This window comes from Carcharhinus amblyrhynchos, chromosome 2, assembly GCF_965287045.1.
Source record: "Carcharhinus amblyrhynchos chromosome 2, sCarAmb.v2.hapA, whole genome shotgun sequence".
Classification (NCBI taxonomy): domain Eukaryota; kingdom Metazoa; phylum Chordata; class Chondrichthyes; order Carcharhiniformes; family Carcharhinidae; genus Carcharhinus; species Carcharhinus amblyrhynchos.
Genome location: NC_137325.1, coordinates 113,087,245 through 113,114,907, shown reverse-complemented (window position 1 = coordinate 113,114,907; position 27,663 = coordinate 113,087,245). Strand labels below are relative to the sequence as shown.

General features: G+C 42.3%; 1 protein-coding gene across 4 annotated transcripts in view; it reads right to left on the bottom strand.

The window, feature by feature from the left end:
• The window catches only part of LOC145357750 (sickle tail protein homolog), a 567,669-nt gene that overhangs the window by 330,023 nt on the left and 209,983 nt on the right, over positions 1-27,663 (bottom strand). The gene's annotated exons all lie outside the window — the stretch shown is intronic.

The window sequence follows — 27,663 nt, the reverse complement described above, 5'->3', positions numbered from 1 at the left end:
ACTTGAAATTCAGATCAGTTTTCTCACTTAGATTCTTTTAGAATCCCTTCCCCCAGCAGGCGCTGAGTTCCCCCAGAAAACATAAACAAGATGTGGATTTGCAATCAAAGCATATGGTTGGCATCACTGAACATTGCAAATTACATATGTAGTTTACCTATAGTCCCAAAGCAGTAATCAAGGGTTAATGGACCGAGCAGTGCTCAAATTGTATACTCGCTTATTGTATGCTGCAACTGTAACAGACTATCATCACATGCACAGATCCATTAAACAGTAGCTTCCTATCCTATATACAGGGTAGTTCCCTGTCTCCTAACAGGGAGACATCAGTGCTCTCCTTCATCATACCCAAGGGCATCAGAAAATGTGAACAAGATTTGTGTGGATTTGTGCAGAGTTCACTGTTTCCCAATCTGGTTTAGAAACATAGAAAACAGGAGCAGGAATAAGACCATTCAGCCCTTCCAAGTCTGCTCCACCATTCAATATGATCATGGCTGATCCTCTATCTCAATGCCACACTCCTGTGCTCTCCCCATACCCCTTGACATCTTTATAGTCTAGAAATCTATCTCTTTTCTGAGATATATTCAGTGACTTGGCTTTCACAACCTTCTATGGTAGAGTATACCATAGCTTCACCACTCTCTGGGTGAAGTAGTTCTTCCTCATTTCAGTTTTAAATGGCCTATCCTGTCTCCTGAGACTGTAACCCCTTGTTCTAGAACTTTCACCATCCCCTGCCCCCTTGCATGCACAGCCGGACAAAACAACATCCCTGCACCCAATCTGTCCCAGCTCTGTCAGAATTTTATGTATTTCAATGAGATCCCCTCTAATTCTTCCAAATTCCACTGAATACAGGCCCAGTCGACTCAAACTCTCCTCCTCCAGCTATCCTGCCATTGTGTAAATCAGTCTGGTGAGCCTTCGCTGAACTTCCTCTACAGCAAGTATATCTTTTCTTAGATAAGGAGACGAAAACTGCACACAGTATTCCAGGTGCGGTCTCACCAAGGTCCTGTACAGCTGCAGTAATCTTGCCTTTGTACTCAAGTGCTCTTGCAATGAAGGCCAACATACCATGTGCCTTTCTAACTGCTTGCTGTACCTCAATGTTTGCTTACCATTTGATTACAGATCCAGCCCAACTATCACTTTAAACACGCTCAAAATATTCATCACATCGCATTAATTGATCCAAATCAAGCATCATCTGTAATAGTGTAAAGTCTTTCAGTCAGGGTGCGCACACAAGGTTGCGGAGGCAGATTAATCAACAATGACAAAAAATTATTTTCCACGCAAAACATCACGCAGAATTTGTAAATTATTTGCAAAGACAATGACTGCGATTCACCCCAACTGGAAGAAAGTATTGCCTGCTGGCGTCAGCAATGTCGATGTTAATTTATTCATAGCAGACAACCCACTGGCCAGCTCCGCTATTCCAAGACCAGGCCCCCATTTTTAAATGGCAACCCAGTCTCTACTCAGATACAGGCCCCCTCCTCCCACAGAAACATAAATAGCGACTCCACACTGATCAAAGGATCATTACCAACTTCTCACCAAAGAGCGGCATCCTCCTCCCCACCCGCAAATAAAGGGTAACCCTCCCTCTACAGCCAACCCTCATGAGGCCCAGTATGCCATCCCTTTAGGTGAGACCCCTTCAAGCCCTCCCCCTCCCCTGGGATAGTCCCCCCATCAAAGGCTCTGCTCAGTCTCTATCCCCCCTTGACATTGCCTCTGGTATACTGACAGTGCCTAACTGGCACTGCCAGTGTGCCAAATTGGCACTACTAGGGTAACAGGTGGGCACTGCCAGATGGGCACTGCCCAGTCATGTTCCTGGCCTCCCGGTTGCTTCAGTTACCTCTGAGCCCCCCCAGTGTGGCATCACACCTAGTCTCCACACATGGGGACCATTAGTGATTTGCCCCTGGCTCACGCTGTGCCTGAGGATCAGAAGCTCTCGGGAGCTGGGAGAATTTGGTGTGAATGAGGTATGCATATGTCAAATGCTACTTTCTGTACACAAATCTGGTTTGCGCCGGTAGAAAAGGACCAGAACAATTGCAAATCGCATAGCACCGGGTGTGAACCCAAACTTAAGCCCTTGTGCTATTTTCCAGGATCCATGTGATGTGCATCAGGCATGGTGAGGCCGGAAAATCATCACTTGCACATGGGTAGCTTTTTCACATCCAGTTTGACTTGCAGGAAAATGGCTTGGCGTCAGGGTAATACTGGCAAACTGCCACACTGGCATGCAATGCAAAATTACTAGCCCACCTGTTTCCTCCATTATACTGGGGCAAAACATACTGCCCCACGTTGTTCATCGTCAACCCTCTCAGTTAATGCACTTCAAAGAACACATTCAAGCTGACCAAACATGATTTGCTTCCAAAGCATCCATGGTGGTTTTCACTTGGTGACACGTATTTTTCCAAGTGACAATTGTCTAAGATTGGTGTCTCTCCCTTACACTGACATTAGGCTGACTAGTCTTTACAGTCACCAGGTTTATTCCCTTCTTTTTTTAAAGCAGGGGTAGCATTTGCAATCCTCTGGCACTACTAGAGCCTCTTATTTGAGAAGGATTAGAAGATTGTGGCCAAGGCCTTCATGCTAGCTTCCTTCAGCAATCTCTATCATCATCCTGTCTCCACCAAATACCTTTTCTGTTGTGAGTGCTACCAACATCTTTAGTGCCTCCTCTTCATTTTTATTCCCTCCAACACCTCCACTACCTCCCAGTTTAAACATTTAAAGATACAAAGGACATTATCTAGACATTATCTCAACTACTGTTCAGTTCTGTAAGCCATTAAATTTTAATGCATGTCTGAAGTTTCAGTAAGATTTAATTCTCCCTCAGGGGGTTGCAACATATTAATTCACGTACAATGACCTGGAATAATACTATTACAGCAGTATAACTATTCAAATCAGAGCATAATTGCTAAGTTATTAGATGTAAATCATGGTTTTAAAATGTGTTAATACAACTTACCTGCTCGCTCACTTTGCATCCCTCACTGTTGAACCATTTTCATTATTTTAAGTTTAATTTTACTTTGCATTCCAATTAAATTTCCTTCATGCAAAATCTATTCCCATCTGCTTTTTGACATTAATTTTTAAACCTTTTATTTAGCTGCCTCAAGGGCCTCTCTCTTCTTCACCCACAAGTCTCTTTTGCATCTTTCAGGAAGGAACAGGTTGCAAAAAAATGTTCACTTGGAGTCTTAGGAGTTTACAGCATGGAAACAGGCCCTTCGGCCCAACTTGTCTGTGCTGCCTGGTTTTTAACCATTAAGCTAATCCCAATTGCTGGGTTTGGTCCATATCCCTCTATACCAATCTTACCTATGTAACTGTCTAAATGCTTCTTAAAAGAGAAAATTGTATCCACCTCTACTACTACCTCTGGCAGTTCCAGACACTCACCACCCTCTGTGAAAAAATTGCCCCCTGGACTCTTTTGTATTTCTCCACTCTCACCTTAAAGCTATGCCCTCTTTGACTGGTTAAAAACAGGACTAAAAGCTGAAAACTGAAATTGTCAAGATCAGATCCCCTCCAAATAACGCAGTACCCGAACTGAGACATAGACCTTTCAATATTAATCAGGTCAATATGAATGTTGGACCCTTAGACGATGGGAGGGGGGATTTAGTGGTGGGGGTTGAGGAAATGGCTGAGGCCTTGAATAACTTTTTTGCTTTGGTCTTCACGGAGGAGGATGTGAATACTTTGCCGGGTGTTAACGATGGAAAGATGGTAGGAGTGGAGGGCCTGAATGAGATCATTGTTATTAGAGAGGCAGTGCTCGACAGACTAGAGGGACTGATGGTGGACAAGTCCCCAGGACCGGATGGAATGCATCCAAAGGTTCTGAAAGAAATGGCGGAGGTGATTCTGGATGCCTTGATGATTATTTTCCAAACCTCGCTGGATTTCGGGGAAGTGCCGGAAGATTGGAAAACGGCTAATGTTATGCTGTTGTTTAAAAAGGGTAGCAGGCAAAAGGCAGGGAATTATAGGCTGGTTAGTTTAACGTCTGTTGTAGGAAAAATGCTTGAATCTGTAATTAAGGAGAAAATAGCGAGGCATCTTGAGGAGAATTGTTTGATAGAGCAGGCACAGCATGGTTTCGTTAAGGGGAAGTTGTGTCTGACAAATTTATTGGAGTTCTATGAGGATGTGTCTAGTGCGGTGCTTAGAGGAGTGCCGGTGGATGTGGTGTTTCTCGATTTTCAGAAGGCATTTGATAAGGTGCCGCACAAGAGGTTGTTACAGAAGGTTAGGGGGCATGGAGTTGGGGGTAGGGTGTTAGCGTGGATAGGGGATTGGTTGTCAAATAGGAGGCAGAGAGTGGGGGTCAATGGGTGCTATTCGGATTGGCGGTTGGTGTCTAGTGGAGTGCCCCAGGGATCGGTGCTGGGGCCCCAGCTATTTACCATTTATATAGATGATCTGGAGGAGGGAATCGAGTGTAAGGTGTCGAAATTTGCTGATGACACAAAGATCAGTGGAACGGCAAATTGTGCGGAGAGTGTGGAAAGTCTACAGAGGGATCTAGATAGGCTGAGCGAATGGGCGAGGAACTGGCAGATGGAATATAATGTTGGCAAGTATGAGGTTGTCCACTTTGGTAGGAATAATGGTAGGAAGGACTACTACTTACATGGTGAAAAGCTGCAGCATGTTACAGTGCAGAGGGACCTGGGGGTCCTTGTGCATGAGTCGCAAAAACCCAGCCTGCAGGTGCAGCAGGTGGTCAGGAAGGCGAATGGGATTCTGGCCTTCATAGCGAGGGGGATTGAATACAAAAGTAGGGAGGTCTTGCTGCAGTTGTACAGAGCACTGGTGAGGCCGCAGCTGGAGTACTGTGTGCAGTTTTGGTCGCCGCACTTACGTAAGGATATTTTGGCCTTGGAGGGAGTGCAGAGGAGGTTCACTAGGCTGATACTGGAGTTGAGGGGGTTGAGTTATGAGGAGTGGCTGAATAAACTAGGCTTGTACTCGTTAGAGTTTAGAAGGATGAGGGGAGATCTCATTGAGACATACAAGATGATGAAAGGGATGGATAGAGTAGAGGTGGAGAGACTCTTCCCGCTCAGAAAGGGCAGTAGGACTAGGGGGCACAGCCTCCAGATAAGGGCGGGGGGCGGTTTAGAACGGAGTTGAGGAGGAACATCTTCACTCAAAGGGTGGTGAATCTCTGGAATTCTCTGCCCGTTGAAGTGGTGGAGGCTGCCTCGCTAAATATAGTTAAGACGCGGGTAGGTAGGTTTTTGGTAGGCAAGGGGATTAAGGGTTATGGGGAGAAGGTGGGAAAGTGGAACTGAGCCACTTCAGATCAGCCATGATCTTATTGAATAGCGGGGCAGGCTTGAAGGGCTAGATGGCCTACTCCTGCTCCTATTTCTTATGTTCTTGTGTTCTTATGTTCTTAATATCCTGGAACTGCCATGTATCATCAAGTGGTTTACCATCAACACACGGACTGCAGTGGTTCCAGAAGAGCAGAGATAGGCCCTTGATAATTCACAGGGCAGTTAGACATTGTCAGTACATGTTGCCTTGCCAGCACCACTGAACAAATAAAAGAAATGACACATTAATTCATCACACACATGCCCACACAACTGATGGTACTGGATGAATGACGTGCTAAAAGTTAAATTTCTGCCTGGCTTCCAAGATTCTTCCAGTTTAATCCAAGAATATCAAAGAAATAGTTTTGTGGTGTTACCTGTTAAGTATTTTCACTTGGTTGCCATTTCATCTTTGGAAATTTTCCAAAGGACTAAGAGATGAAGATGATGTAACCACAAGATATCTACACGCAATCTCTTTCAAATAATGGAGCTATCTACTTAAAGCCTCAACAATCTCATCCAGTCTCTGGTCATGAAATTCCATACCATTGACGATCATATACAATTTCACCAAGCAAGAAATCAGCATTCTAGGCTTCAGTTTTCCCCTGAGGCAGGTGTGGGGTAAATTCTACTATTGTATGTAAGGTAGGCTGGTAAAGCAGGGATCTACATTTAATTGACAATTTTACCTGCTTTATCAAGAAGGAAAGAAAGATTTTTAGAAATATTCCTTCATGCAGTGTGGACATTGCTGGTTAGGTCAGCATTTATTGCCCACCCCTAATTGCTCAAGAAGATGGTGGTGAGCTGCCTTCTTGAACAGCTGCAGTCCTTGAGATGTGGATACACCCACAGTGCGGATAGGAAGGGAATTCCACAATTTTGACCCAGCAACAATAAGTATGGTCAATGGCTTGGAGGGGAATTTGCAAGTAGTGGTGTTCCCTGGTGTCTGCTACCCTTGCCCTTCTAGATGACACTGGTTGTGTGTTTGGATGGTGCTGTTTATAAGAAACCTTGGTGAGTTGCTCCAACACAAATGTGTAGATGGTACACATTGTGGTGGAGGGAAAACTTTTAAAGTTAGGTGCATTGGCCATGCTAAATTCTCCCTCACTATACCCGAACAGACGCCAGAGTGCGGTGACTATGGGATTCTCAAAGTAACTTCATTGTAGTGCTAACGTAAGCCTACTTATGACTAATAAATAAGCTTAAAAATCTTTAAAGGCTTTGGGGAGTCAGGAGATGAATTACTCTCCACAGAATTCCCAGCCTCTGATCTGTTTTTGTAGCCAAAGCATTTATATGGCTGGTCCAACTCAGCTTCTGGTCAATGGTAGCACCAGGATGTTGACAATGGGGGAATTTAGCAATGATAATGTCATTGAATGTCAAGGGGAGATGGTTAGATTCTCTCTTAGAACATAGAACATAACAGCGCAGAACAGGCCCTTCGGCCCACGATGTTGCACCGACCAGTTACAAAACAATGACCCACTAACCTAAACCAATCCCTTTTCGTCCATAAACCTATCCACGGATCTCTTAAACGCCCCCAAACTAGGCGCATTTACAACTGCAGCAGGCAGGGCATTCCAATCCCTCACCACCCTCTGGGTAAAGAACCTACCCCTGACATCCGTCCTATAACTACCCCCCCTTAATTTAAAGCCATGCCCCCTCGTGCTAAATTTCTCCATCAGAGGAAAAAGGCTACTACTATCCACCCTATCTAAACCTCTAATCATCTTATATGTTTCAATAAGATCCCCTCGTAGCCGCCTTCTTTCCAGTGAAAACAACCCCAAATCCCTCAGCCTCTCCTCATAGGACCTCCCCTCCATACCAGGCAACATCCTGGTAAACCTCCTCTGCACCCTCTCCAAAGCCTCTACATCCTTCCTATAATGTGGGGACCAGAACTGCACACAGTACTCCAAGTGCGGCCGCACCAGAGTCGTGTACAGTTGCAACATAACGCTGCGACTCCTAAATTCAATCCCCCTACCAATAAACACCAAGACACCGTATGCCTTCTTAACAACCTCTTGTTGGAGATGGTCACTGCCTAGCACTTCTGTGGCATGAACTGGTACAGGACATTCACTTTGAACTTGGCCCCAGAACAGAAAAATGACTTCAGATTTAAATTGATGAATTACAAATCCTTATAAATACTGGATTCATCAGCAATGCCTGCATCCCATGAATGAATAAATAAATATCTTTTAAAAATCAAATTGTCTTCTGAAAATTACCATCGACTGCTTCCAGTTCCTGTGCTTTATGACAATGTTGGGAAAGATCCTCCTTTACATTCCCAAGATATTCAGTTGAAGTGAGAAATAACAGATACATATATTCATGTTTGTGTATATATTAAATTACATACACATATGTATGAATTTTGTCATTGTGTAAGGTCAGTGTGTGCTTAAACTTCTAATTGGTATGCACGGAAGCAGCCAGTGAACTGCCCTGAATTTACAAAGTACCATTGTGCAGCTTTGCTCATGCATTATACTTTTAAAATATATTTCCTTTCCTACACAAAGAAATGTCTTCATACTTTTTAAAAAATGAAGTCAATACAGCAAGACTCTTTCTGCTATTCTGTAGATCCGATTGGAAGTTTGCGCAAAAAAAAATCCATTTCATTTAGGCTTGTGTGCTTCCTGCATAAAATAAGCCCCACTGTGGGAAAACTACAATCGCCGAGTGAAAGATGCTTTTTGTTTCGAATCTGATTCTCAGGATGTGAGTGGAGCTCACTTCAGATAAACTGAAATACTGAACCACAGCATGAAATTAAGCAAAATCGAGTAAGCAGCAATATTGACGATCCAGAGTCCAGGGAATCTGCTGAAGCAGATAATGCAAAGATGCAGGTTTCATATCACGAGGAATGTGATTGTGGATGTGTTTACTGTCATCAGGCGGTTAACCACAAGATCGGTGCAAAAAAGTCTAAAATTAAGACAGTGGCCGGAATTTTACTAGCCTGCCCACAATGGGAATTGGAGCAGGCAAGGGACGGAGTATGAGAAAGTCCATTGACCTTGGGCAGGATTTTGTGGTTTCAGGATGAGTGAGACCATAAAATCCCAGAGTGTTTTCATGTTATAAAACTGCTGATTGTGAACAATCTGAGTTTGTACATTTTCAGCAATGTTTAGCTCCTCATCCTCCAGGAATAAGTTTCCAGACTTTCACCTCAGAATAAACATTCCCAATGTCACATTAAGGTGTGATGTTAGTGTACCTTTCAGAGGGATTTCTTTCCACATTATGTTTTCTGCAGTTGTAAGCAAGCCTTTTTGGCTTCAGATGTTTTTACATTATGGCTTGTTTGGAGATACTCCTTCATTGCTGCTTAAACGGGATTTGTTTATTTTTGCTGTGGGATTTTTAATGGCTCTGCATCGTTCAGAGAAAAACTAGTTGGCAGGCCAGGTGACAGAAGTTCTTTCATTTTCAGTTCTGAGCTGCAGATTTATGTTTTAGTTTTAGAATGGACAGCAAGCTGAAAAAGTTGTCTCTCTCTCCCTCTGGTTTTGGAAATTCTGCTGGTCATCTGAAAGCAAGGTCTAGCATTTCTGAAGGAGGGAGTCTGCTGTTGATGGCTTGCATGAGTCTCTGGTGTTTTGGGAAGCTTTCTGAGTCTACACAGAGAACTGCAGACTTCATCCAAAGGACTCAATTCCAGTATCACGTGATGATTAGCCTATGCTGTGTTGAACCTGTTTAAAACATGATGTCTAATTGGGACAGCTCCTGTATTTGTTAAGGGTTATACATTATCATGGTTGTTTGTAACTGATAAAAGTTACTACTGATGTTCTTACTATATATGTTAATTATATGCTTAAATAAACTTTATCTGATTAAAGCTCCCTAGTGGGTCATTTGAATCATACCCGAAGTGGAACCTATCGTGCTTATCCTAACCAAATTCAAGATGCAAAGCTTATAATCCAGGTGGGCTCCATAAAACACTTTGGAGTTTCTGGCCTGAACCATACCGAAGGATACATATACACAAAACGCCAGAGTAATAATCGTACTGCCATGTTGCAAAGCAACAAAACAGAGAATGGACCTGCAAAGGTCCTCTTTTGTGCACTGGACTATGTTTTAAAACCCAAACCAAAGATTGTGTTTTTACAAAATATTAAACTCAGTGTCTTTTTAAATTAGGTGGAATTCCGCTGAAAATTACTTGAGGCGATCAAGCTTTGTGCAAGAAATCCAAGCTGTTCCACACACTGATTATTTATTAGACATACTGTTCAAAAGAAAAATCCTCATTATAAGTTTTGCATAAATTTTCAATATAAAAACCTAGAGTTCTTGAACATTATTGCAATTTAGTTTTTGAAATCAAAGTACAACTCAACCCACTCAAAGTTGCCTCTTGTCTCTAGGCCCAAAATAAATAAGTTCTAGCACTTTCAAGGTTTACCAAACTGAGTGTTGAATAGGGTACAAGTGTCATGACTTTTGGTGGAAAGGGTCATGCGGAACCATTGACCTTAAATAAATCTGATCTTAAGTTCTGCAAGGTCACTGCATGTGGTGAGCCAGGAGTTAACCATATTCTGCATAATGATCAAACAGGTATATGCGGGGTGACGAAAGCTGATTTGTTTTCTACGTGCACATGAAAGGGAACATTTCATGAGGACCTTTCATATGCTTCTGAGCTTTCATACCTTTATTTACGTGTTAAATTCAAAATACAACTTTTGGCTTGTTTACACCATTTAACACAAGTATTTAATAGAGATCTGCCCCACTGCTAGTTAAGTACTTTAAACAAGGTTTCCGTCTTCAAAGCAAGGGCAACAGATCAAGAGCATCTTTGAGCCTCTTATCAATTCACTACCCAAACTGACGGTTACAAAGCTTTTGTAATTCATCTGGCAAATAGGCAGTAAAATTACAGCAAACATATTCCCCTCAGCGACAAAGGAACATCTCTGGCTCTCTACTTTGTACATAGTTGCCAACAGATGTTTCATGAACTTGTCAAAAGAGACTTCAGTCATCCAGCATCTGTTTCCATGCACTACTCTCTACAGGGAATGCGACAGTGAGGCTCTTCAATCAGATCGAAGAATTCTCCGTTAGTCTAAGCCAGAAAGTAAAAAACAAGATACATAAATTATATTATTAATTGACAAAAAGCAAAACAAAGATGGAGAAAAATCGAAGGATTAAGAGACAGAAAAAGGAGATAGAAAACAAATTTTAAAAAGTATATGCTCTTTTAAAATCTCAAATGTTAATTTTCTTCTGAGAGAATGAGACTCCATATATTTAGGTGTGAATTATACTGTAAATGGCAGAACCCTTAGGAGCATTAACATAGAGAGGGATCTGAGCATGCAGGTCACAGTTCCCTAAAAGTGGCAACACATATGACCAAGGTGATTAAGAAGGCATATGGCATACTTACCTTCATCAGCTGGACATTGAACACAAGAGTTAGGAAATCATGTTGCAGCCAGGCAAAACCTTGGTCAAGCCACATTTGGGGTATTGCATGTAGTTCTGGTCACTGCACTACCAGAAGGACATAGAAACTTTGGAGAGAGTGCAAAGAAGGTTTACCAGGATGTTACCTGGTCTCAAGGATATGAGGAGAGGCTGAATAAACTAGGGTTGTTTTTCACTGGAAAGGAGGAGGCTGATGGGAGACCTGATAAAAGTCTAAAAAATTATGAGCAGCATAGATAGGGTGGGTAGTCAGAGGCTTTTTCCTAGGGTGTAAGAGTCAACTATAAGAGGGCACAGATTCAAGATGAGAGGGAGAAAGATTAAGGAAGATGTGTGGGGCAAGTTTTTCATGCAGAATGGTGGGTGCCTGGAATGCTATGCCAGAGGAGGTGGTGGAAGCAGACACATTAGCAACATTTAAGAGGCATCTGGATGGGTACATGAATTGGAAGGGAATAGAGGGATATGGATCAAGTAAGGGTACAATTCCTTTTCCATTTAGCTAGGGCATCATGACCATCACAGGCTTAGAGGGCTGAAAGGCCTGTGCTGTACTTTTATTTGTTCTTTATATGCAAAATAAACTTTCAAGGGCAGAGAGGCTATTCAATAATACATAGCAGCTATTACACTTTTAAAAGCTGACTAACTTTTCAGTGCACAAGCCCAAACTTTTTAAAGCCATTTTTAGTGTGTAGTCGTTGATAATTATCCCAAGTTTATATTATTTCAATGCAAGGTCAGTTGGCAAGGGCTGTGACGTTTCACTATGGAGGAATAGAATATCTTCCCTTTAACTGCATGTATGCACTTTAATCTGTTGTTGGCTGAGGGATAAAGATTTGCCAGGTTACTGAGCATAATCCAACCTGCATTTTCCTTTGAAATAGTAACATGACATTTTTTACTGAGGAGGTAAAGACAGAGCTTCGGTATAATGTCTCATCTGAAAAATGGAACCTCAATACTCTTTATTACTGCACCTAGATTTTTGTACTCAAACGCTGGCATAGGATTTGAATCCACAACCGTCTGATTGAGAGGCAAAAGTGTTACCAAGTGAACTATGGCTAACATTTAATATAACCAGAACTGTGCACAGTACTAAGTATGATCTAACCAAGGCTTTATAAAAATTTTAATACAACTTTCCTGATTTTCAATTATATCACTCAAGAAATGAATGCCAGTACATAGCTTTTTTTTTTAAATGGTCTTATTAATCTGTCTCTGCTTTGAGTGATTTTTGTATCTATACTCCAGTATCATTTTGTTTCTTTATCCTACTTCATCCCTGATCAAGATTGTGCCAGGGTTTTTATTCACAAATCACGTAAGCTAACATCACCATTATGAATTCTGATCTGAAATAGAGACCTTCTCCAGTTTAGTGGAATCAGTTGGTCCCATTAGTTGTCTGAGCATCTTATTTTAACTGGGATGACTTACATTTTGCCACAGATACACAGACAGACAAAGGGCCCAGAAATGCAGTAATGAAATCTCCTCACCAGGACTACATCACCGTATCTTCTGCATGCATACTTGTTCAACTCTCCAATGGTTGACCATGTTACCGTTAGACAATGTAAAGTTTGTTTTGATTCATAAGCTGCTTTATTTCACAGAGAAACGTACAGACCAAATGCTGTGATCTGAAATGACCTAGCAAGCCACTCAGTTGATGGGCAATTAGGGATGGGCAATAAATGCTGCTCTAGCCAGGGATGCTCACATCCCATGACAGAATGAAAAAAAAACCAAAGACATTTTCCCTCAAGGTTTTCTATTTTCAATCTTTTATTCAAATTAGTTGTAGCTCCCAACCCCCCAACATTAGTGAGACGGAGGAGCTGGGGCAAAAGGGGGATGGTGGTGGTCCGGAGCATTTTTACTCTGTTGATGTAAAGGCTTGCACTCCTGAGCAAGCTTCACACTGACTAGGGGTGGGGTAACTAAATCAACGTAAATACTGGGGTAGGAAGAGTAAGTAGCCCAGGTCTTCACACTGATAGCACTGTCAGTGTAGGCTGCAATCAGTCCTCGCAGGTGAAATGCAAACTTCAGTTTCCAACAGCGCTCCTCTGAAGTTACAGTGCCGTCACAGACCTCAATAACAGTGAACTTCTCAGCATTCATCAGTATTTGGACTGCAAGGCCAGGTCACCATTTTCATGAAAAAATGTTTGCTGGTTTTGCTTTCTAGGTCTCATTTTTGTAACAAATGTGCTATACAGAGGTGGCAATAAAGTGTTCTAATGTCATTAGCAATTTCTTTTTAAATTTTCTTTTCATGGGATGCAAACACCACCGGCTAGGCCAATATTTATTGCCCATCACTTATTGTCCTTGAGAAAACAGTGGCGGCCACCTTCATGAACTGATGTAGTGCATGTGGTTTTGCGAAGCCCGTAGTGCTGTTAGGAAATGAGTTCCAGGGTTTTTGAACCAGCAACCGTGAAGGAATGGTGATATACAATAGTTCCACATTGGATGGTATGTGGCTTGAGAGAAAATAATTTGCAGATGGTGGTGTTCCCATATGTCTGTTGCGCCTTGTCCTTCTAGGTGGTAGAGGGCACAGATGTGGAAGATGCTGTCAAAGAGCTTTGGTGAGTTGCTGCAGTGCATCTTGTAGACACTGCTGCTACTGTGTTGGTAATGGTGGTACTGAATGTAGGTGGTGGTGGATGGAGTGCCAAATCAAGTGGACAGCTTTACTCTGGAAGGTGTTGTGCTCTTTGAGTGTTGGACAACATGGTGGTTAGCATTGCTGCCTCACAGTGCCAGGAACCTAGGTTTGATTCCTAGCTTGGGTCACTGCCTGTGTGGAATTTGCACATTCTCCCCATATCTGCGTGGGTTTCCTCAGGGTGTTCCCGTTTCCTCCCACAGTCCAAAGATGTACGGGCTGAGGTGAATTGGCCATGCTAAATTGCCCCTTAGCATCAGGGGGACCAGCTAGGGTAAATGCATGGGGTTTTGGGGATAGGGCCTGGGTGGGATTGTGGTTGGTGCAGACTCAATGGGCCAATTGGCCTCCTTCAACACTGTAGGATTCTACGAGTGCTGTTGGAGCTATATTCATCCAGGCATGTGGACAGTATTCCATCACACTTCTGACTTGTGTCTTGTGGATGGTGGACAGATTTAGGGAGTCAGGAGGTGAATTATTCACTGCATGATTCCTAGCCTCTGACTTGTGCTTGAAGCCACAGTTTTATGTGGCTACATGAGTTCAGCTCTGGTCAATGGCAAACTCCAGGATGTTGATAATTGGGAGTTTCACCAATTGTAATGGTGCAGAATGTCAAAAGAGTTGTTGGAGATGGTCATTGCATGGCGCTTGTGTGACAAGAATGATATTTATCACCTATCAACCCAAGCCTGAATTTGTTCAGGTCTTGTGGCATATGCTCATGGACTACTTCAGCAGTCGCAAATGGTGCGGAACATTGTACAATCATCTGTGAGCATCGCACTACTGACCTCATTGTGGAGGGAGCATCATTGATGAAGCAGCTGAAGTTAGTTGGTTTTAGGACATCACTCTGAGGAACTCCTGCAGTGATGCCCTGGAACTGAGATAATTGACCTCCAACAACCACCATTTTCCCTTGTGCCATGTATGACTCAAACCAACGGAGACTTTTACCTGATTCCTATTGACACCAGTTTTGCTAGGACAAACATTTAGTCCTTGATGTAAAGGGCATTCACACTCACCTCTTGAGTTTAGATCGATTGCCCACATTTAGACCAATTAATGAGGTCAAGAGCTGAGGGGTCCTAACAGACCCAAATGAATGAAATAAATGAAACCATGACAAACACCAAATACCTTTAGCAGGCTGTAAGCTCCCTCTAACTATTAAAGTTTTGAGGACAAATTACATTTTATTTCTGTTCCAATTCTTACTGTAGCTAAATATCCCTTTTATGATTTTGTTTGCAAGATGAAATATGACTTCCTCTGAAGGATGGGACAAGTAGAAATCTACTCTGGTTAAAAAGCAGCCAGCTTCCCCTCTATAAGAAATGCTTCTCGATAATATTTTTAAACTATACTGCAAATGGCTCAGGAAGTGTCAGAACTGGAACAATTGCCACTCTTTGCCAACTGATACTCAGTGATTATTATAAATAGAGACATTCAATACTGTGTTTACTGTCCCCTCCTTCATGAGCTGAATTCAGTTGAATGCAGACTAGAATGATTGATCGCTTCAAAATTTGCATTTTTTTAAAGAATATCAGTCTGTCAAGGAACTAATTGGGAACAGACTATTTTAGATCTAGTGTTTGGCCAAGTGTTCTAAACCAAGCCCGTGCATATTAAAAATCTGAGACAAATAAATCAATTTTTACTACCAGAAACAAATCTTGATCCTTACTGCAATGGGTCAGGATAGAGTTACAACTGACATCTTTGTGACTTTGAACTTTGAGAAGGAATGGATTCTTACCAGGAACATTAGGATATGGATAACCATAAAAAAGCAGGAATAAAGGAGACAGCACTATAAGCTTTATGCATCTGCAATACGTGAATTTAAACCAATGCGATAGTGTTAAAATAATGGCAATCAAAAGCTAGCCTAATCCACAGAACTCCCTGTCAAAATAATACATCATAAAATACCAGGTCAAATTATCACTGATGAAACCATTTCATTATAATCAACCATATTAAACTTCTGCCAACCCATCAGCTCAGCATTTTAATGTTAAAAAGGTCAGCAATCTTCAGTATATGGAAATGAATAATATATCTAAATGAGTGTTAAAATTCTTCCTGAAGAAAATTCTAATTTCAGCCATCGTTTGCCAAGGTCGTCCAAAATTAAGGCTGGCTAAACTCAACAGGCCTGGCGATATCTGAGAAGAGAGAAACAGTTAACCTTTTGCGTCTTTATGACCTTTCTACAACAACAGAACCTGTTCTATAGAAGGATCATATGGACTGCAAACGCTTCTGTCAGAGCAGCTGAGTTAATTCAGCATTTTCTGTTTTTATTTCAGGTTTCCAACATCCATAGTATTCTGCTTTTATTGTTCAAAGTTAATAATGGCATAAATCTTCCAGCATGGCCAGTGGTGAATGAGTCAACTTAAGTCACTCTGTCTTGGGACCCTGAGGAAGTCCCAATGGGTGCACGTCCACAGTACAGAAAGATTAAATTTCCAATTGTCAGTTGACTGCTGCACAATTTCCTACAACAGTGGAATTAATGGCCAGACACAAGCAGATCTGAGCTATTTTCCCTATGTTAACCTGGTTTTTATTCAAGTTTACCTAGAGCTTCCTTGGCCCAGTTCCATTCAAATCAGCTGGAGTGCCAAAGCACTCCAGGACAGCTAGAACCACTGACAATGCTTAGTATCTCTCCCAACCATGTTTCAAGTTTATTTATTTGCATCTCAAGTAGGCTTACATTAACACTGCAATGAAGTTACTGTGAAAATCCCCTTCCAAATCACCTTCATCTCAACTTTCCTCAACAATGTGCAGCATCTCCCTCCCAATCTCCCCCCTTGTCCTGGAAATGCCAAGCTCTCCTTCCTGATGGTGCTCACATGTCCCCCTCAATGTCCTCCTGCCTTGAGGTGCTCACTTATCTCTAGCCCCGATGGTGCTCCAACAGTGCACATTGCCCCCTTGGCACCCCCCACCCACTTCATGGCTGCCTTCACTTATTCCCCTGATAATTTCCACCTACCCCCCAACAATGGTAGGAAGGTGATGCACAACCTCCCTCCCAACCTCCCCAAATAATATGCAGTACCTCCCTCCCAACCTCCCCAAATAATATGCAGTACCTCCATCCCAACCTCCCCAAATAATACGCAGCACCTCCCTCCCAACTTCCCCAATGTGCAGCACCACCCTCTCAACTTCCCCCAAACAATATGCAGCACCTCCTTCCCTACCTCCCTCAAACAATACACAGCACTTTCATCTCAATCTCCCCTAAACAATACACAGCACCTTCCTCCCAACCTCCCCCAAACAATATGCAGCACCTCCCTCCCAATCTCCCCAAATAATACGCAGCACCTCCCTTCTAATTTCCCCAAATACACAGCATCTCCATCCCAACCTCACCAAACAATATGCAGCAACTCCCTCCTAACTTTGCCTAAACAATATGCAGTACCTCCCTCCTAATCTCCCCCAAAAAAACAGACAGCAGCTCCATCCTAACATCACCAAATGATACGCAGTATCTTCCTCCCTACCTCTCCAAACAATGCCCAGCACCTCCATTCCACCTCCCCAAACAATATGCAGCACCTCACTCCCAATTTACCCTGAACAATACGCAGTACCTCCCTCTTAACCTCCCCCTTAACCTCCCCCAAACAACACGTCCATCCCAACCTCACCAAACAATACACAGCACCTCCCTTCCAATCTTCCCTAAACAATACACAGTACCTCTCTCCTAACCTCCCTCAAACAATATGCAGCACCTCCATCCCAACCTCACCAAACAATACACAGCACCTCCCTCCCAACCTCCCGCAAACAATACGCAGTACCTCCCTCCCAACCTCTCCCAAACAATATGCAGTACCTGCCTCTCAACCTCCCTCAAACAATATGCAGCACCTCCATCCCAACCTCACCAAACAATACACAGCACCTCCCTCCCAATCTCCCCCAAACAATACACAGTACCTCCCTCCCAACCTCCCCAAACAATACGCAGTACCTCCCTCCCAACCTTCCCCAGACAATACGCAGTACCTCCCTCCCAACCTTCCCCAGACAATACGCAGTACCTCCCTCCCCACCTTCCCCAGACAATACGCAGTACCTCCCTCCCCACCTTCCCCAGACAATACGCAGTACCTCCCTCCCCACCTTCCCCAGACAATACGCAGTACCTCCCTCCCAACCTTCCCCAGACAATACGCAGTACCTCCCTCCCAACCTTCCCCAGACAATACGCAGTACCTCCCTCCCAACCTTCCCCAGACAATACGCAGTATCTCCCTCCCAACCACGCCCGACAATGGGCAAACCTCAATTCCAGCCTTACTTTACATCTGAGCTCACATGTCTTCCCAGCTTTTACCTTCCTCCTGGCAAAATTCCACCTCTTTAGTGGCCTATCCATCAGGCCTGTTCCATCCGGAAATTCTTTAATTGTTAAACATCATTTACCCTAATCCTCCAATGTCTTAGGAGAGGTGGAAAATAAAACTGAGGTCGTGTCAGAAAATTCCTTTAGCACTGTCAACTAACACACAACACACTCACTATAGCTCGAAATGTTCTGTCTGAGCTGGCCGGTTCCCTTGAAGGAATGCAATAAATATATCCTCATTGCTTGGTGCAGTGATCTATCCTAAAGGACAACCTACCTTGGAATGCTTCCAAATAGCTAATCTAAATCTTTGTCTAAGGATTTTAGTTGCATCCCTCCTTGTCTTACCAACCCCGTCAGCTTAAATAATTCAGTGAACTGGAGAAAACTGAATTCCTTCTTCATCTTAGCAACGAAGTGCCAATGGTTTCACCTGTAAACTTGCCTTTTTCTAATAAAAGTAGCTGCAATAATGCATGCCCTGATGCCTAGGGTGTCATGATGGTATCATTACCTTGTCCAGTATCTTCACATCCAAATCATGTGTGACCAATACTCAATTGAGTACTTAAAGTTCAATTGTGTTAAATTCTGGTGCAGCTTGAGTAGTTTTATATTATAGTGTCCTTGCAATAGAACTAAAATCCTATTTGCCAATCCAATGCCCTTGTCCTGATAACTAAGCATCAAGATACGTAACTATAAGGAATATGATCTTCCCTTTATTCTTATTAACTCTGCTGCTGCAATGTAACAGAGTTTGAGAGCAGACGGTGAACTCTATGTCCCATCCATGTATTACCTCAAAGCATACCCCACTCCCCACCACTCCCACACTAAGTCATCTGTCTCCTGTTCTTAAAGGTGCTATATTTTGTTGCAATCTCTGACAACTACACTTTAATTTCTAACACATTCTCCCTCTCTTCCAGTTCCAACAAAGAGACAAAGGATTCATAGAATCTCTACAGTGCAGGAGGCCATTTGGCCCATCATATGCACACTGACAACAATCCCACGCAAGCCCTATCCTTGTAACCCCATGTAATCCCCTGACAGAAAAGGGAAATCCCACCCAGACTTGTTCCCTGTAACACCAAGTATTTACCCCACTAATTCCCCTAATCTACACATTTAAGAGGCAATTTAGCATGGCCAATTCGCTTCCTCTCCTTACAGACCTCCTGAGCTTTCTGGCATCTTCCATTTTTTGTGATAAACTTCTGCATGGCCTCTGCCAAAAGTACTGGACCAACAAGGAGGATTGACCTGAATACAGCCAATTCCTCTCCGCTATTTACCTAGCTTCATGAGGAAGCTGTGAGCCCCCATCTGTTTGGGGTTGATTAGCTCAGTTGGCTGAAGAACTGGTTCATGAAACAGAGCGAGGTCAACAGCGCAGGTTCAATTCCCATACAGGTTGAGGTATGTGGGCAGCACTGCAACCCCACGGCAACTCCGGCCTTGGGTGACTGTGTGGAGTTTTCACGCTCTCCTTGTGGTCTGTGTGGGTTTCCTCCAGATGCTCCAGTTTCCTCCCACAGTTCAAAAAGTGTGTAAGTTAGATGGAGTTGCGTGGCAAGTGTGTAGGGTTATGGGGATAGAGTGGGGGAAAGGGTCTGGGTGAGACACTCTGTCACAGAGTCAGTGCAAACCCGATGGGCTGAATGGCCTCCTTCTGCACCACAGGGTTTCCATGGTGAACAGAAAATTATAAAAAAAGTATAACCAAAATATTTTACCACTTTGATTCACCAAAACATGTTTTACAAATCCTGATTACTCCACAAATACACAAGAGATCTACGCTAATATAATAGACCGTAGCTTCCAATGGTGTGGGAATAGAGTCAGATTGCCACTGCCCATATCATGCTCAATCTTTCAGCTCTGGCCAGGCGATATTTGGTCCAGCTTTGAGGGGGATACAGTCAAAGCAAGCAAGCCACAGCTCTTTTTTTTTTAATGGCACTAGCTGCTGGAATCCAGTTAAGTTTAAAGGTCAAACCAGGTTTAAAGGCCTTTTTGTGAAGTGAAGTGTATAAAATAAGTAATTGGACTTGTGGTGGGGCAGGGGAGGAAGTGTAGTCAGAAGTGGGGTCTGACTTTATAAGACCCTTGTCAGACCCCACTTGGAGTACCGTGCGCAGTTCTGGTCACCTCACTACAAGAAGGATGTGGAAGCTATTGAGAGCGTGCAGAGGAGATTTACAAGGGTGTTGCCTGGATTGGGTGGCATGCCTTATGAAGATAGGTTGAGGGAGCTAGGTCTCTTCTCCCTGAAGAGACGAAGGTTGAGAGGCGACCTGATAGAGGTTTATAAAATGTTGAGGGGAATAGATAGAGTGGATTCTCGGAGGCTATTTCCCAGGGCTGAAATGGTCGCTACGAGAGGACACAGGTTTAAGGTACTGGGGAGCAGGTACAGAGGGGATGTCAAGGGTAAGTTTTTCACTCAGAGTGGTGAGTGAGTGGAATCAGCTGTCGTCGGTGGTGGTAGAGGCAAACTTGTTGGGGTCTTTTAAGAGACTCCTGGATGAGTACATGGGATTTAATGGGAGTGAGAGTTATAGATAGGCCTGGTAGGTATGGATATGATCGGCACAACTTGGGCCTGTTTGTGCTGTAGTATTCTATGTTTTTTGTTCTAGTCAGGGTTGGAGGATAGGAGTGAGCATGGGGGGGATGGGGGAGTGCGGGCCGTGTCCCGTAAAGAGCTGGGGTGGGTCAGAAAGTAGAAGTGGTTTTAATTCTTCTCATTTTTTCTAGTGAAGTAACATAATCAGAAGAACTTGAAAAAGGCAAATTGCTGAATGTGTCTTTGAGTACCCTATAGATATGACACCCTGTGACTTGGAAATTATAGCCCATTATGTTTAGTGGAGGCTGGTATTCCTTTATTTTAATTAATTAATATATCAAGTTGCCCTGTATAGATTATAGATGAACCTTCTCCTTGAAGTGCTAAATTGTATGGTGCTTGGTAGGGAATTGTAGGACTTTGGCCCAACAATAAAGGAACAATGATGGTGTGATTTGGTGCATGGAATTTGAAGGTGATGTTGTGCCCACAAATGAGGTGCCTCACCCACATTACCTACTTCCATCTCTGTATCATCACCTCACTTAACATCTGCCTCATCTCATTTGTTGAAATCCTTGATTGTATACCTCTGGATTTAAACTCTTTTTAAACTATTTTTCTATGGCATAAGAAAAGATATTGACGAATGTAACAGAAGATGGTTGGGTGCTGTACCCAGTGATCCCAATCACTTTCCTTTACATCAGGTAGGACATTAGGCAATGACTGTTTTTTCCTTTCACCCACATTAAATAGAATGTTGCTCAGGCCTTCCAAGTGCTGGTTGAATGCTGCCTCCCATTTCTTATCTACACGCTGCCCCTCGTGACATCATCTGGTCAGGTTCTACAGGTACACAAGGATACCCAGCTCCATCTTAGCACCACTCCCCTCTACCCCAGTACCACTCCTCTAAATCCTTCCACTGAAAATCTAAATTGGCAGACCACTTGTTTAACATCTAGTACTGGAACAGCAGAAATTTCCCTTGTTAAATATTCTAGCCAACGACTCTTAATCCTGTCCCCAGCAACTTGAAGGCTAAGGGGGACTGTTTGGAACCCTGGTGACATATATGACTCAAGATGAGCTTCTGACCATATATCCATGCCATCATCAAGACCACCTACTTCCATCTCTGTATCATCACCTGACTCAACACCTGCCCCACCTCATCTGATGAAATCCTTGATTGTGTACCTCTAGTTTTAACTATGTCAAATCATCCCTAGTCAGACTCCACCTTCCAGCCTTCACAGACCTGAAATCATCTAAAGCTCTGCTGCCTATATCTTACATCACCTGAAGTCCCATTTAGCCATCTACTCTGTACTTACTGACTTGTATTGGCTCTCATTTAAACAAAACCACAGTTTAAAAAATTTACAACCTTGTTTTCAAATCCCTCCACGGATCTTATTCCTCCTCCAGCCCTACAACTTTGAAACCTTTGTGCCCCTCCAATTCTGATATGTTGGGCATCGCTGATTTTAATTGGTCCTCTATTGGCAGCCATGCCTTCAATTGCCTGAGCATGAAGCCCTGGAATTCCCTTCATACACATCTCTTTCCTCCTTTAGAAGGCTCCTCAAACCCTTCCTCTTCGATATGGGTATCTGCTTACGTGGCTCTGCCAAAGTTTGTTTGATAATGCTCAAGTGAAGCACCTTGGGAGGTTCCGCTATGTTAAAGACTCTGTATTGCTGAGGTCAGCAACTTTCAATCTTTTCTGGCATTCAACTCTTGCATCCGTGTCTGGGTGATCGATTTAGTAAGGTTTGGAGCTAACTGGTGCTGACAGTTAAGACTGAGACTGAATGTAAAAAGAGGTTGCGAAAGAAAGCTAAGCACTTTACTAAAATTCTGAATTAAGAAAATAAAAGATTTACATTTCTATAGGACTTTTCACAACTTCAGGGCAGCACAACACACTTCATAGCCAATCAAGTACTTATTTTTGAAGCAGTTGTCCCTGTTGTCATGCAGGAAACGCAGCAGCCAATCTGTACATTGCAAGCTTCAATAAGTGGCAATGTGAAAATGAGCAGATAATCTGTTTTAGTGATACTGATTGAGGGATAAATGTTGGCCAAGGCAGTGAGGATGGGATTTTTATGCTCATCTGAGACACAGCTGATTGGGCAAAATATTTAAAAATTAAATATTAAAATCATCCAACTTCTTGCCTTATGCTATTGTCGGTTATTGGAGAGGAGACAGTATTTTGAAATCCATATTTATGATTGTGGGAAGAGAGAATCAGCTGATTTTGGAAAGTGGAATGGAATCATGGGACGGCTTCAGTTTGTGTGTTTCGTTCAGTTTAGTTTTGTTCTTGGGAAAACATAGCTTGGCACAACACTGAGGGCCAAAGGGCCTGTACTGTGCTGTACTGTTCTCTGTTTAATGTTCTATGATGCAAGCATTACCGATGAGACCAGCATTTATTGCTGACAGTCCCTAATTTTTTGTTTGAGAAGGAGATGGTGAGCTGCCTTGCTGCTGCAGTTCATATGGTATAGGTAGACCACTGTGATTGCTGTAGTGGTTTAATACGAATGAGTGTGTGTGCCACAACATTTCAGAGGACAGTTAAGAATCAAATTACTGTGGCTCTGGAGTCATGTGTAGGCCTGACCAGGTCAGGATGGCACATTTCCTTCCTGAAGGATATTAATAATCATAGAATCCTGACAGTACAGAAGGAGGCCATTCAGCCCATCAAGCCTGCACCAACAACAATCGCACCCAGACCCTATCCCTGTAAGCCCACACATTTGCCCTCCTAATCCTGCAAATTATCAAGGTCAATCAACCTAATCTTCATACTTTTGGAATGTGGGAGGAAACCGGACCACCCGGAAAAAGCCCATGCAGACACTGGGAGAATGTGCAAACTCCACACAAACAGTGACCCAAGGCTGGAATTGGCGCTATGAGGCAGCATTGCTAACCACTGTGCCACCGTACTGTGTTAACCACGTTGTATAAAACACCACTTAAGACACCATGTAAATGCAAATTGTTATGATAACAGTCTTCAAATGATAGTGGAAATTAACTGTTACAACTACTTTCATTGTAACATTGTGGAAGGTACATCAATCAATGTGTGAAAATCTAAAGTATCCAGCTAGAAATATGCGGCTGCAGTTATGTGGGCAAGTACAATGACCTGCAGAATCAATCTCCAAAGAGAGGGCAAAAACTTGGCAACCTGCCACTGAGTCAGGAAAGGTTAAAGCCAGGTAATTTTCAGCCAGAAAATCACTTAGAAGGGCAGTCACAAAGCAGAAACTCCTGCACTAGGAACTATGTTCTTTTGAGGACTGTGGCATTTGATAGACAGAGAAACAATGTCTGTGTCCTCTCAATCAATAAACCAATGTCTTTTAAAAAGTCAAAGCTGTCACTAAACCAAATCTGAATGTGTTAGGATGCTTAGGCTGCAGAAATAACAACACGATTTGCAGTTAATTTGCAATCTTTGTTAAATTTGCTCAAACCAGTTAAGGTTGCCAACCGTGATTAATTTTTAAAAATTCATTCATAGGACATTGTGTCACTGGCTGACCCAGCATTTAATGACAATAAGTCATATAAATGCCAGGCCAGATAAGGACCAGGTGTCCTTTCCTAAAGGGCATTAGTGAACTACATGGGTTTTTATGACAATCAACAATGGTTTCAAGGTCATCATTAGACTTTTATGATTTTAACTGAATTCAAATTTCACCATCTGCCAAGGAGGGATTGGAACCGGGGTCCCCAGAGCATTACCCTGGGTCTTTGGATTCCTAGTCCAGTCACAATACCATTACACCACCACCTCCCCTGGATGTTTAATCACACGACTTGCTCCACACTCTGGCCATTATGGAGCTAAAATCTCCATCCTTGTGACGCGCTGCCTTCCCACAACAATCAGAAAGCAAAAAGACTCGTTAGAAAATTGGATGTTGCTTGACTTTTTTCCCATTTTCAATATATCTGTAGTAAAGAGAAATGTTCAATGTAAATGACAAAAATATTCCATGTCCCAATGGTCTTCATGATGTGGGTATGCCGGCGTTGGACTGGCGTAAACACAGTAAAAAGTCTGACAACACCAGGTTTTAGTCCAACCTATTTATTTGATAATATACTCGCAAGCTTGCGAGTATATTATCAAATAAATAAGTTGGACTAAAACCTGGTGTTGTCAGACTTTCCAATGGTCTTCTCCAGGGATGCACACAGCAGATCCTAGAGATTGACTTGGAGACTCCAGATCAGTCCTCCAAGGTTTGCAACCCTTTATTTAGTTGACTTGGTATCGGCTGGTGAAGTAATGGGGGATTTTAGAAATAGTTTTATATCTAAACTTGTAAAAATGCTTTTCATTTGGGGGATAAATTATATGCTGTCCTGGATACTATATGTAACCATTCTCCACAGGAAGACAGAGAGCTGGATGGAGTCATCCAAGGCCAATCTTGTGCACCTTGTAGGTGATATTCATGCAGCAAGATAGGCAAAGTCCTGAAACCTGGTTGTTGCAGAGTTTATAAATTAGTTCCTGCAGCTTTCCTCGTACAAACTGCCATATCTACCTCTATGTGTTCCATCTGGTTATCAATCTCTAATATTTTAAGGGAAAAATGTATTAATTGAAAAATGTTTTTGTTAAGTAATGCACTTATGAATTTTCCCATTAGTTGCTTATAGCAATTTTCAGGACATCAAATCATTAATTCCTGGAGTCTCCAGGATAGGAGGGTTGACAATCCTACAGGAAGCTGGCTTAAATTGCAAAGAACAAACAATGAAGATCATCAGAAGGCTAAAAGGAAGGTGATGGTCTTTTGGTTTTGGGATTAGGAATACAGTCAAGAGAACACTTTAGCGAGGTGGTGGTATTGTGGTAAAGTCACTGGATTAGTAATCCAGAGACCCAGGCGAATGCTCCAGAGAGATAGGTCCTAATCTCATCATGGAAGAAAAATTCAGTAAATGATTTGATTTATTATTGTCACATGTATTAACATAGTGAAAAGTATTGTTTCTTGCATGCTATACAGGCAAAGCATATCGTTCATAGAAAAGGAAACGAGAGAGTGCAGAATGTAGTGTTACAGTCATAGCTAGGGTGTAGAGAAAGACCAACTTAATGCAAGGTAAGTCCATTCAAAAGTCTGACAGCAGCAGGGATGAAGCTGTTCTTGAGTAGGTTGATACCTCAGACTTTGTACCTTTTTCCCGAAGGAAGAAGATGAAAGAGAGAATGTCTGAGGTGCGAGGGGTCCTAAATTATGCTGGCTGCTTCGCCGAGGTGGCGGGAAGTGTAGACAGAGTCAATGGATGGGTGGCTGGTTTTGTGCGATGGATTGGGCTACATTCACAACCTTTTGTAGTTCCTTGCAGTCTTGGGCAGAGCAGGAGCCATACCAAGCTGTGATACAACCAAAAATGGTAATCATGAAATTATCATCATTTGGCACAAAAAAACCCATCTGGTTCATTAATGGCCTTTGGGGGAAGGAAATCTGCCAGCCCTTTTTGGTCTGATCGACATGTGACTCCAGATACACAGCAATATGGTTGACTCTTTAAATACACTTTACAATGGCCTAGTAAGCCGTTCAGTTCTGGTTTGGATCACTGTCCTAAGCTTTGTGTTGATTTCAGGCCGAATCCTCTTAATTTTTGGACGAGTTGGTCATGGGTTGAATTAGGTTTTTTCTAATACTATACATTTACAACTAAGGCTGCATGAAATATTATTCTCTTCATACAGATTGTTCCATGAACTGTTCCTTCGGAGCTCCTTGGTCCTGGTGTCATAAACATCATTGTCTAATTATTAAACATTAACCCTTTATTCCACAAGTTCAAGGGCAATTGGGGATGGACAACAAATGCTGGCTTTGTCAGTGAAGTCCACATCCCTTAACAGAATTCCAGAAAACACACGGTGCAGAGATTTGTGTGCATCACAATGCATATAAATTGGCTTTGTTAAAGCCTCAAGTAACCTGACAAGCTGCTGCTTGCCCAACCTTTCCAGCAACCACTAAAATGTACCCTCTTTCTAGAAATAGATTCGCCACTGCCACAGTCAAATCAACATGCAAGCAAGAAACGGAAATGAGTCAGTGTGCAAATTAATGATAACAAGTTTATACACGTAGACAAAGTCATGTAAACAACTAATAGGATATCCTTTATACTCAGTCAATGTAATCTTTCTTTTAATGGGAAAAGCAATATTTCAGGTCTAGATATAAAACTGTATCTAAAATCCCTTACTACTTCTAAATGTCAAATTTAAGAAATTGAGGAAAATATGCGCTTTAATATGGTGCAATGGACTTTATTTAACAGTGCATTTTTTTTCATTTATTTAGCTGTGTTATCTTTACAGTCCTCCTTAAAACATGATGGTTCAATGAAAGGACTATGCACAGAGAATGTTCTTTACAAAATCAATCCCCTACATATTGTAAAACATTAAACTCACAGGTTTGTTTTGTGGTACAGAGTAAAAATTGGTGCAGTGTCAACTGTTGATTTGAGAAAGTGAAAAACAATGGAAGAATTGCAATGTCAATTCAAGCTTATCCAATAAAGAAGCATGAATATCAGATTTCAAAAGTGCACAGAGTTATACTAAATATTTATGATGCACATCATATGGGAGAACTTTATCTTGCAGCTCAAGCCTTTCTACAAACACTCAAAATGTTTAAATACAAGAGCCTGTGATTTTGAAAAATAATTATTAATTCACCCAAATTACTGGTTATTTTCTCTTGGCAGTGTAGCAGACCAGAACAGAGGCTATACTTGCACACAATATATTGTATATTTTACATTTGCCTTTTTTATGTTTACATTTTCATTCATTAAAATAATTATTTTTATGATATGAGTGTCCTGGCAAGCTGCATATTTATTATTCAGTTCTGGCTGCTGCTCTGGTACGAGTTCTTTCTCTGTCTCTATGAGGACAACTTGATACCTGAATGTTTAAACATGAACATTTATTGTTAACCTTTAACTATTCACTGACCCAATGTATTGTAATGTCTGGAGCTGTTCC